At 42.8% G+C, this 12,145-nt stretch overlaps 1 pseudogene across 1 annotated transcript in view; it reads right to left on the bottom strand.

Moving 5' to 3' along the window:
* LOC309389280 (acyl-CoA (8-3)-desaturase-like) overlaps positions 1–12,145 on the bottom strand; it is a 176,086-nt pseudogene that overhangs the window by 126,470 nt on the left and 37,471 nt on the right. The window lies entirely within an intron of this gene.

Here is a 12,145-nt window from a genome sequence, read left to right as displayed (position 1 = left end):
TGAGCAAGTAATATGATGCCGATCTAGAAAAGAATAACCTTGGGCTTGCACTAACTAATGATGCCGATCTAGAAAAGAATAACCTTGCACTAACTAAAGTATTGTGTTACATCAGAAAGTAATGATTTTAAAGTACCACATTTCAGTTATAGGTCTCTTCCATTGATGTATGTAATTGCTAAGATTTTAACTATGATTTGAGTCCATGGTTTACAAGTTGCTTTTTCAAAATTGTGCACCCATCTCAGGCTGGATTCATATGGTGCCATCAAAATGCCACAAGAGGACTCTTAATTAAGCATTCATTATAATTCAAAATAAACAGAATCTAGCTGTTATTATTTAATTCAATGCTGGGAAAATTTTTAATATGGTTATGTATAGATTTCTGAAGTAGACCATGATTCCTCTGAATTTTCCAAAAGGTTGTACATTCTATGCTATTTCCAGATCATCCAACCTCCTCACTGTCTGACTCTGCTGCCAGCTCCACAGGCCACCAGTGGACCATAACACTTGCTTATTTTCCATTACGCATGTCCCCTTGGAATATATATTGCCCTGTTTCCCTGAAAATAAGCCCTATCCTGAAAATAGGCCCTAGCATGTTTTTCCATGGGCATCTTCATAATATAATATTGGACCGGAGTGCCCTTCGCACAGTCACTCATGCGCTTGTGATGTCCCGGCTTGACTACTGTAATGCTCTCTACATGGGGCTCCCTTTGAGATGCACCCGAAGGCTGCAGCTGGTTCAGAATGCGGCTGCGCGGGCAGTCTCGGGAGTCTTTAGCTACTCCCACGTAACACCTCTCCTGCGCGGGCTACACTGGCTGCCTGTGGCTTTTCAGGTGCGTTTCAAGGTGTTGACCATCATCTTTAAGGCGCTCCATGGCACAGGACCTAGTTATTTGTGGGATCGTATCCTGCCCCATACATCCCTTCGACCGATTTGCTCACACAGAGAGGGACTCCTCCGGGTGCCGTCCACTAGGCTGTGCCAGTGGGCGACACCTAGGGGAAGGGCCTTCTCTGTGATGGGCCCGACCCTCTGGAATGACCTTCCCCCCGACATTAGAATGACTACGGATCTCCGCTCCTTCCGTCAGAAACTTAAAACCCACCTATTCCAGCTAGCCGGCTTGGCCTAATTCCACCTTTCCCACCTCAGTTTTATCTCTAAATTTTTAGGATTGGTTTTAGGGTCTGTTTTTAATTTTTATAATTCGTACAGGGGTTGTTTAATTTGATTTTTAGCTATGTATATGATTGTTTGTATGATTTTAAATTTATTCCTGTACACCGCCCCGAGTCCCTCCGGGGAGAGGGGGCGGTCTAGAAATCTAATAAATTATTATTATTATTATTATTATTATTATTATTATTATTATTATTATTATTATTATTATTAGCCCTCCCCCCAAAAGTCCTACTTAAGACCATCTGGTTGTCTGTGGCCATGAAGTGGGGGGTTGAGCTGCCCCACAGGACCCGCACCAGCTTACCTCAGTGCCCCCCAGCCAGGTTATCCATTCCCCAACACCTACCTCACAGTGGCAGCACCAGCAGCCAAGTGCAGCAAGAGCCATGGCCACTGGCCAATATCTTCTTTCTCATGGCCGCAATGGAGCAGGAGGCCGAACGGCACACTGGTGATGCAGTTGCGAGGAAAGGCAGGTGCTGGGGCATAGATTGCCTGGCTGTGGGGGCCCTGAGGTAAACTGGTGTGGAGTGTGTGGGGCCACTCCACCAACCCTCCACCTCCCCTCATGGCTGCAGCACCGGCACATTGCTGAGCCTCTTGCTCCATTGCAGCTGCAAGCAAGCAGAAGAAGTGAGCCAGTGGCTACACAGGTCCTACTGGGGGGTTGCCAGAGCCACTGCTGTGAGACAAGGCATGTGTCACAGCCTGGGTAGCCTGGCTGCAGAGGCCCTGAGGTAAGCCAGTGCAGGGCATGTGTGGCAGCTCCATCCCTCTGCCTCACAGTGGCAGCACTAACATGCCACATGGCCTCCTGCCTCACTGCAAGAAAGCAGAACAATTGGGTGTCACATACATGGGGGGAAAATAAGACACACACCCCTAATAAGCCCTAGTGCTTACTTTAGGCCCCAAAATGAAATAAGACCCAGTCTTATTTTTGGGTAAACATGGGTAGAAAAGGATTAGTAGATATAGCATAGCATACTTATACATTCAGGCCTCTTTTCTCTCTAAGATGAAGGGGTAAGCTACTAATAATGATGTTGAGATATTATTTTGTGTTATGTACTCTAATGAATACAAACATATTATATTTATCTCTGTGTTTATACATGTTATCCAAATACTTCTCTTTAATTAAATGGCCGTAAAGGGTGGGGAGCAACATACAACTCTGTAATGAGAAAAACATCTCTTAATTGACTTCACACAGAGAAATCTAAGAATGACAAAAGAGAGGATTGATTGAACAGTGGCCTCATTTTTTGATTCCATAATCAGCAAGGTTACAATCTGGGTGGCTCTAAAAAGGTTGCAATGTGTTCACCTGTCTCTTGGGAACTGGTACAAGATGATGCAATATAGTTTATATTAGATGCCATGTCCTCATATTGTTGCAGAAAATAACAAGACTTAGACGTCTCGGGATCAAAGAGAAGTTTATTGGCAGCCAGGTTCAGAAAAGCTAGTCAAAGGCTAGCATGCAACCTCTGAACAACCCTTCTTATGGAAGCACACATTCTTATATGTTCTCAAAAGCAGTGCAAACGGAAACACTTAACCCAGTGGTGGGCAACCTTTTTTTTCAACTGAGCCAAATCTCGCCAAAACCACGATTGAAATTTATTTTGAGAGCCACATTTTTAAAACCGAAAATACATAGGATGGTACACTGTTTTTAGTTTCAATAAACTCTGGCATTTGAAGCACGCAAGTTTTAAAGCTGTCAAGTTACAAGATCCTTGCATCCCTAACCCTTTAGGAAAAAAACCCCAAGGGGTCTTCAAACCTGATAGCTTTAAGACTTGTGGACTTCAACTCCCAGAATTCCTCCTCCAGTCATGTTGGCTCAGGAACTCTGGCATTGAAGCATGCAAGTCTTAAAGCTGTCAAGTTGCAAGACCCTTGCACCCCTAACCCTTTAGAAAAAAAAAACCCAGGGGTCTTCAAACCTGACAGCTTTAAGACTTGTGGACTTCAATTCCCAGAATTCTGAGAATTGAAGTCCACCAAGGGCATCAATCATATTAGCCCAGGGATCTGCAAAATTGGCTCTTAAGACTGGTGGACTTCAACTCCCAGAATTCTGAGAGTTGAAGTCCACCAAGGGCATCAATCATATTAGCCCAGGGATCTGCAAAATTGGCTCTTAAGACTGGCGGACTTCAACTCCCAGAATTCTGAGAATTGAAGTCTACTAGTCTTAAAACAGCCAACTTTGCAGACCTCTGTGTTAGCCCAAAGCCTGGCGCTGGGCGGGCCTTGTTCCCCCATTGGTGGAGCCCCAAGAAGCGAGGAGGGAGAAAAAGAGACGGAGGCCAAGGAGCTTCCCCCCGCCCCCTCCCAGCAAAAACCTAACTGGGGAGCCGGGCGGGCAGGAGCAAATTAGCCGATCACGCTGCGTGGGCAGTAGCAAATTAACCAATCACGTGGCATGATCGGCTAATTTGCTACTGCCCGCCCGGCTCCCCGGTTAGATTTTTGCTGGGAGGGGGTGGGGGGGAAGCGCCTTAGCCTCCGTTTCTTTTTCTGCCTCCTCGCTTCTCGTCCCTGCCTGACTTCAGGATCCTCCCTAATCATTGTGGGTCGAAAAAAGGGAAAGGGGCGCTTGTTTTGAAGTGCCCGAGAGGAGGGAGGGGAGCGGGCGCCCGGCACACAGAAGAGCCGCATTAAAATGTGTAAAGAGCCGCGTGTGGCTCGCGAGCCGCGGCTTGCCGACCACTGACTTAACCCATTTCTTATTGGTTATCTTGAGAAAAGAAGCCTTATAAGTAGATACTGTCTTACTTCTCCTTTTGTCTTGGGGCATAGGTACTGGCTATGTGGCTTTGTAAGAACTTTAGCTGAACTCTGTGGTTTTGGGCTTTTGACGTTTCCTGTTTTTGTACATGTCTTAACAGCAGGCCTTTATATCTTCCTTCTGCCATGTCTCACTTTTATATTTTAATTCACTTTTTATCCTGCTTTATCCCCCCTTCTAGACTCTATTTTTAGCTACAATCGAGTCTAGCCTATTACAGAGTTTTTGATTAGCAACACAAGCATACAGAATAATAATATATAACAGCGAGAAAGAAAAGAGACAAGTAATACATATAGAATAATTCTTGGAGCTTTTCCTCTGAAGGCACTCTCTCCAATCCCCAGGGTGCAAGTTGAACATACGTGCCAGTGTCTGAAATCTCACCTTCATCATAGGAATGTGGGGCAATCCTACAGTCAATAAGACTTTCCATCAAAACTAATTCCTTTTCAACCTGTATTTCCTTTACTGACCTCATAACTAGTTGCTTGAGTAGGGGTATTATGCAAGGAAGAAAGGCTAGGCTTGTGATCCCACATAGCAGTAGAAATAGCATTTGTTTAATCCAACCAGACGCCGATAACCAAGAAAACCATGCGTCTGCCCCTTGCAGCCTCTGTCCAATCAAGGATGCTTGGTCCCACAATTCTTTGGTCGCAATTCTTTGGACCACACCTGATTTATTCATATAGAAACAGCAGTCTTCTCCCAAGAATACACACAGCCCACCTTTCACAGCAGTTAAGAGGTCTATGGCATGCCGGTTTTGTAAAACCACTGCTGCCAAGGAGTCTATTTGATCTCGGACCTCAACCAAGGTGCCAGCAATTTGGTTTAGGCTTTCTTGGAGTTCCTCTGACAGCTGCCTAAACTGTGTGATGTAGTGTATTATTCCACCCATACTTGTTCCAACTGCTGTCCCTATTCCCAGTATCGCTAACAGTGGTATTAAGAGCAGCATCCTTTTCTGAACATGTCCCATTAGAGGTACAGGGAGAGCCTGTTCCCTGCTTACCACACCCATTTTGGGGAGGAGGTGTATCAGGGTACATGTTTCAGTCCAGTTGGAAGGTAAAGTTCATGTTTCAGTCCAGTTGGAAGGTAAGCATAGATATGCATTTTTCCCACATAAGAAGAAGACTCCATTTTCTCCTACACCAGTGGTGGGCAACCTTTTTTTTCAACTGAGCCAAATCTCGCCAAAACCACGATTGAAATTTATTTTGAGAGCCACATTTTTAAAACCGAAAATACATAGGATGGTACACTGTTTTTAGTTTCAATAAACTCTGGCATTTGAAGCACGCAAGTTTTAAAGCTGTCAAGTTACAAGATCCTTGCATCCCTAATCCTTTAGGAAAAAAACCCCAAGGGGTCTTCAAACCTGACAGCTTTAAGACTTGTGGACTTCAACTCCCAGAATTCCTCCTCCAGTCATGTTGGCTCAGGAACTCTGGCATTGAAGCATGCAAGTCTTAAAGCTGTCAAGTTGCAAGACCCTTGCACCCCTAACCCTTTAGAAAAAAAACCCAGGGGTCTTCAAACCTGACAGCTTTAAGACTTGTGGACTTCAATTCCCAGAATTCCTCCTCCAGTCATGTTGGCTCAGGAACTCTGGCATTGAAGCATCATTGTGGGTTGAAAAAAGGGAAAGGGGCGCTTGTTTTGAAGTGCCCGAGAGGAGGGAGGGGAGCGGGCGCCCGGCACACAGAAGAGCTGCATTAAAATGTGTAAAGAGCCGCGTGTGGCTCGCGAGCCGTGGTTTGCCGACCACTGTCCTACACACATGCCTATGTTCATGGAGAAGGCATGGGCTCGGAGGTTCCTTTCATTAGTCCATACTTGTAAGGTACCTGCCAGGAACATACCAGTCAGGGCTGTAATGGAGCTTCTTGGTTAGGGTCCATTTGCTTATCCCTGAGGACTTGACCTTCAAAGAGATAGTGGGAACTGGTGTTTCAGGGGGGGGGATGAACCCAAAATCCCGTGGTGGATTGAATCAAGAGCCAAACGGGGAATCAGGGTGGCTGAAATGGCCTTGGGCATCTTCCAGTAGTCAAATTCCCCTCCCAATGGTTAAAAATGAGGGGGGGGCGGAAGCGAGAAAATGACCTTCTGTTGGAAGAGGTTGTGAGCAGAGGGAGACATGCTGTGGGTTAATTTTACATCCACGAGTGTCTTCCTAGGGGCAAGGTACATTTCAGATGGGCACTGTTCTTCTGACAGTGACCCCACAGGAATGCCAGGTTCCTGATAAAGTTTGAAGCACAAGGAGGGTGACCCTATGATTTCCACACCCATGGCTATAGGGCCAACAATGGGGAGATGGCTCATCCCAGCCTTTTGAGTGCATTGTACAAGTCACCTTGCAGCTGGGCTTCTGCCACTTTGGTTCCCCATCTACCACCTTTTTCAAGGACTATTGTGGCCTTGGTCTTTTCCCAAAGATCTGGCTCAACTGGAACAGCATGGTAAGATGAAGGTCCAGCAGATAAACACAAGCAATATTTTTGACCTTGGGTAGGGTCAGACTGATTAATTAGGCTTTGACCTAACTCCAGAATTCTTAACATATAGTTCCCTTTTCTCAATTGTTGCAGGGGCCTGTTCTCCCTATGTTCTACCCCACTTCTTACAGGGATTGTCAGATGCAGGAGTTCCACACCCTGTGACCTGATTCTGCCCTGTTCTTTGGGATTCTCAACATCCTCAGATCTTCTCTCAAGGGCAAGGGGGGTTACTCGGGCACTCTCACAATGTTGGGAACTACTATTCAGGATGTTATCCCTTAGCAGGCCCTTTGCCAATAACAGCCAAAACCACAAAAAGCTCATAATTGTCCCTTACACAGAACCTCTTCAGACACAATTCTTTTAACCTACAGAATCACCATGTCAGGGAGAAAGCGGAGGTTATTGTTAGGAACTGGTGAGATTAAGCACTAGCAATGAACCCCAGGTCGAGGTTATAACAGAGCAACCCTGTAAAGTATACACAGCGTGCGATAGATAAAGCAACCACACAGAATAATGGATAGTAAAATGACAAAATAAATATTTACTTTTTGAAGAATATAGCAAAATCCATAAACACAGCCAAAAAGTCATACACAGAAAAAGCAGTCCAATACTACCAAGATAACTTGGATACAAGTAGCAAATAACTTACACACAGTAAGTAGTAGCAACAGTAGTAACAGTTAGGCAGCAGTTATCATACAGCAATCAAGAGAGAGAGAGAGAGAGCAACAACATCAGCTGCAATTTAAAGGCTGTAATCTACTAATTAGCAGAGCTCCTCTCTTAAAGATACATAACATGCCTTGTGCAATATATTGTCTACCCAACTTGTTGGTTACACCCTAACATTCTCCCCTTTGGGTAGATCAATATATCCACTCACAATCTAAGATGATAACCTTCACATGATGAGGTATGTTTCACTGAACTTTGTGCCTTAGTGAAGTTGTCTGCTAAATTGTCTTCAGTTGAACAATATTCCAACTTTATCAGGCCATCCTTAATACTTTGTCGAACATTAAGATACCTCAAATCAGTATACTTCGATCTCGTCTTTATAGCTAAACTAGTCGCCATTTTTATTGCTACCTGATTATCTTCATAAACAGTAAAAGGTTCATTGATACTTAATCCCATATCTATAAGCAACTGCTTACAATATATCAGCTCAGTACATGTCAACGACAAACATGAAAACTCAGCTTCCATTGTGGATAAGCTTATGTGTTTCTGTCGTATCGACTTCCATCCAATCAGTACACCACCTAGCATAAAGGCTATGCCGGAAGTTGACTTCCTATTATCTATAGCAGCTGCAAAATTCGCATCAGCATAAACAATCAAAACTAAATCCCTATTCGGCTCTAAATACAACGCATAGTGGATAGTTTTCTTTAAATAACGCAGCACACGCTTTGCTGCTTGCCAATGCCTCTCTGAAGGATTATCATTGAATCTAGCCAGTTGGTTCACACTAAATGATATATCTGGTCTAGACCAATTACTTAGGTACATTAGACTACCTATCAAAGATTGATAGATTCCCTTATCAAAACCAGTACCCTCAGTAACCTCAGGTTTAAACTCCAATGCCATTGGTGTCTTTGCAGTCTTACATAGCTCCATGCTATATTTCTTAAGCAAATGATTAATTTTACCAGCCTGCGACAGCTTAAAACCTTTACTGGTTCTAACCACATCTAAGCCCAGATAATGCTTAATTTCACCCAAATTCCGGATTCTAAATTTACTCTCTAATTGTGAAACAATGTCAATAGCTTCCTGCTCAGACCTAGTAATAATAGCTATATCGTCCGTGAACAAAAGCAACAACGAGATCAAACCATTTTTCACCCGTCTAAATAAACAAGGATCAGCCAAACCTGGAATAAATCCCATAGCTTTTAGTTCATTTACTATGCATCTGTTCCACTCAAAACCGGACTGTTTTAAACCATAAAGGCTCTTTTTAAGTCTCCAACAACCAGTCTGGCCATTAGAATCCACACCTGGTGGCATCTTCATATAAATGGTATGCTGCAATGGAGCATGCAGATACGCTGTTTCAACATCAATATGGGTAACATTACACCGATACTTAGCAGCCCACACCAATGCTGCCCTCAACGTAGAGGCTTTCAAGCTCGGAGCAAAAACCTCATCATAATCCCTCTCAGTTTGGGAAAACCCTTGAGCAACTAAACGAGCCTTATAAATAGCATTGCCAGCAGCATCGTTTTTAATTTTAAACACCCATCTACATCCAATTGCACTCTCCCCTGAAGGGAGCCTAGCTTCTTCATAAACCTTCAATTCCTGTAAGGATTTCAACTCCTTCTCCATAGCTGCCTTCCACAATTTCTTTTCCTTTTCAGGATACAGCCTTAACTCTGCAAAACTAGAAGGTTCTATGCTAACTTGCAATACTGCACTGGCTTGGTATCTGTCGGGTGGATGCCTGTCCCTAGTAGACCTCCTAGGCAATACAGGACTTGCAGGATCATCCTGTTCCACCTCACGAGTAGATTCTACATCTACATCTTCCTCCCTTTTCAGAGTAATAGATGGACCATCCTGATTCTCTAACTGCTCATTTGGTGTATCATGATTAACCAAACGATCAACATCTACATCATCACAAATCTTGTTAAACTCTTGTTCTAGCTTCTCCCAACCAACATGTTCTGAAAATTTAGCACTAGCACTGTGCATAATTCTCCGAGTTCCAGGTTCCCAGAACCAAAACGATCTATGATTGGAATTGTACCCAACAAAAACCATCTTCCTAGCTCTGCTTTGATCCTTCCGTCTAGTCTGTGAGGGAATATGCACCCAAGCAGGGACACCAAATGTGTGTAAATAACTCAAATCAGGCTTCCTACCATGCCAAAGAGTATAAGGAATCTTACCAGTAGTTGAGTTAACTACTATGTTCAGAATATGGTTTGCACACATTATAGCCTCACCCCAAAGCCTTTCTGACAAACCAGAATCAACCAGCATAGTTCTGGTCATTGCCTGCAATGATTGACCACGTCTTTCAATAAATGAATTATGTTCTGGCCTGTAGGGGGCAGAACGCCTATGTTCTATACCAGCATTCTCCAACATTGATGTAAACCTATGATTAGTGAATTCAGACCCATTATCAGTGACTAGGCAAAGTACTTTTTTATCCATCTTACGTTCAACAAACTTTAACCATTTAGTAAAATGTTTGAAAGTTTCTGCCTTTGATTTCATTACATAACAGAAACCATACCTAGAATAATGGTCCATAATGCTGAGTATATAGCAGGCACCTCCTAAGCTAGGTTTCTTGGGGCCAATTAGGTCTGCAAACACTACTTCCAGTGGTTTATATGTCTTGAATCCTTTAAACCGGTTTGCAGGGGTAACCTTACTTTTAGCCTGGTTACAGGCATTACAGTTAAGATATTTTGAACAAGGTTTCAAATTGATTCCCTTAGATAGAATAACAGTTTGACGTACCATTTTAAAATTTACATGGCCTAAACGTCTATGAAGTAGATGTATACAGTTATCATGGGGCTGTTTATTCTTATAACCAGGTTCAGAACTCGCAATATTTAAAGAGTTCTCATGTAGAATAAATAAATTATTCTCCGAATTGGCAATAACACTATTACCTTCCTTTTCGATAATGCATCTATCATTCTTAAATGTTACTGTAAACCCACATTTCACAAGGTCTTTTACAGATAATAGGTTAAATTTCATTTTAGGTACATATAACATTTCCAATTTTTCATTAATACATGGACAATAAGCTGTACCTTCACCTGAAGCCTTAATTTTCCAACCATTTGCTAAGGAAATGTGCTGTTTGCTAGCCTTCATAGTAACAAACCTTTCTTTAACCTTGGTTATAGAATGGGATGCGCCACTGTCAACCACCCAGAAACTATGGTTTACAGGCTTATCTACCTTAGCTACAGTTACAGTAACATTGTTGCTTTTTCTTTTACTATTAGCAACACTCCTTTTCTTGCTATTTTTACAGTTCTTAGCAATATGCCCCTTACCACCACAAGAATAACATTTCTTAACAAAATTTACAGTTGAAAACTGTGTTTCTTCTTGTGATTGATTGTCTCTGAACTGAACTCTATCCTCTCTTCGTCTGGACTCTTCAAGCAATCTCCCGGTAACCTCAGATAATGTCAGTTCATCTCGTGAACGAACTTCCAATGAGGAAACAAAAGAGTCGTAGCTTTCATCAAGCGACGATAGAATAATATACACCTGGTGAAGCTCAGAAAAAATTAACTCTTTTTCTTGCAAATCCTGCAAAGTTTTCTTCATGAAGTCTAAATGAGCCAACATATCACCACCTTTTTGCAAACGGGCTCTAAACAGTTTCCGTGTGAGATGAATATGAGCACCCACACTGTCCCGAACATAAATTCTCCGCAATGTGTTCCAACACCTAGCAGCAGACTCTTCGCCACGAATATGGACCAGTTGCTGGTCATTCAGTGTTAGTCCAATAATGCAGAGAGCTCTCTCATTGTCCCTGTTAAACTGCGCAATCTTCTTCGCATCCTCATTATCAGCAGGATCCCAATCTGTAACATCTGGTGGGTTCTGAACCACAGACCACAGTCCTTCTCTACGCAGAAGTAGGGAACACTTCAAGGACCAGGAAACATAGTTGGTTCCATCAAACCGGGTAATCATGGAGATTGCAGCAGACTGTTCTTGTGCCATATTCACAAAAATAAACTATCCAAAAAGTGGTGCTTAAAAAAAAAATTATGGTTAAGGCAGGGCGTCTGGGCCCATAACCAATGTTAGGAACTGGTGCGATTAAGCACTAGCAATGAACCCCAGGTCGAGGTTATAACAGAGCAACCCTGTAAAGTATATGCAGCGTGCGATAGATAAAGCAACCACACTGAATAATGGATAGAAAAATAACAAAATAAATCTTTACTTTTTGAAGAATATAGCAAAATCCATAAACACAGCCAAAAAGTCATACACAGAAAAAGCAGTCCAATACTACCAAGATAACTTGGATACAAGTAGCAAATAACTTACACACAGTAAGTAGTAGCAACAGTAGTAACAGTTAGGCAGCAGTTATCATACAGCAATCAAGAGAGAGAGAGAGAGAGAGAGCAACAACATCAGCTGCAATTTAAAGGCTGTAATCTACTAATTAGCAGAGCTCCTCTCTTAAAGATACATAACATGCCTTGTGCAATATATTGTCTACCCAACTTGTTGGTTACACCCTAACAGTTATATATAATTTGAGGAAGGGCAATATCAGTTTTGGGCGATCCACAAAGCCAAGTCTTATTTGCTAAATATATTGCCCACAATCCCAAAACTCTTACTATGGTACAGAGAACCCACTCCCACAGTTCCTCAAACATAAACGTCATCAGAAGATTCGCACTTCTCTTTGTCACAGTCAATGGTTTTAGCCTCAGCACCTGTCTTTCTCAGGAGGGGGCAATTCCCGAAGAATGAATACCCAATACAACAAATCACAAAAAGGGTAAGCACACTCACTAAAGCAATAGATAGTTCAGTTATGGCTATGAATACTTGACTTTCCATACCCTGACAGGTGCTTTCTAATACATC

Source organism: Natrix helvetica (assembly GCF_964273705.1).
Source record: "Natrix helvetica genome assembly, chromosome: 1".
Taxonomy (NCBI): domain Eukaryota; kingdom Metazoa; phylum Chordata; class Lepidosauria; order Squamata; family Natricidae; genus Natrix; species Natrix helvetica.
Note: the sequence above shows the minus strand (reverse complement) of the source record. Positions and strands in the feature narration are given on the sequence as shown.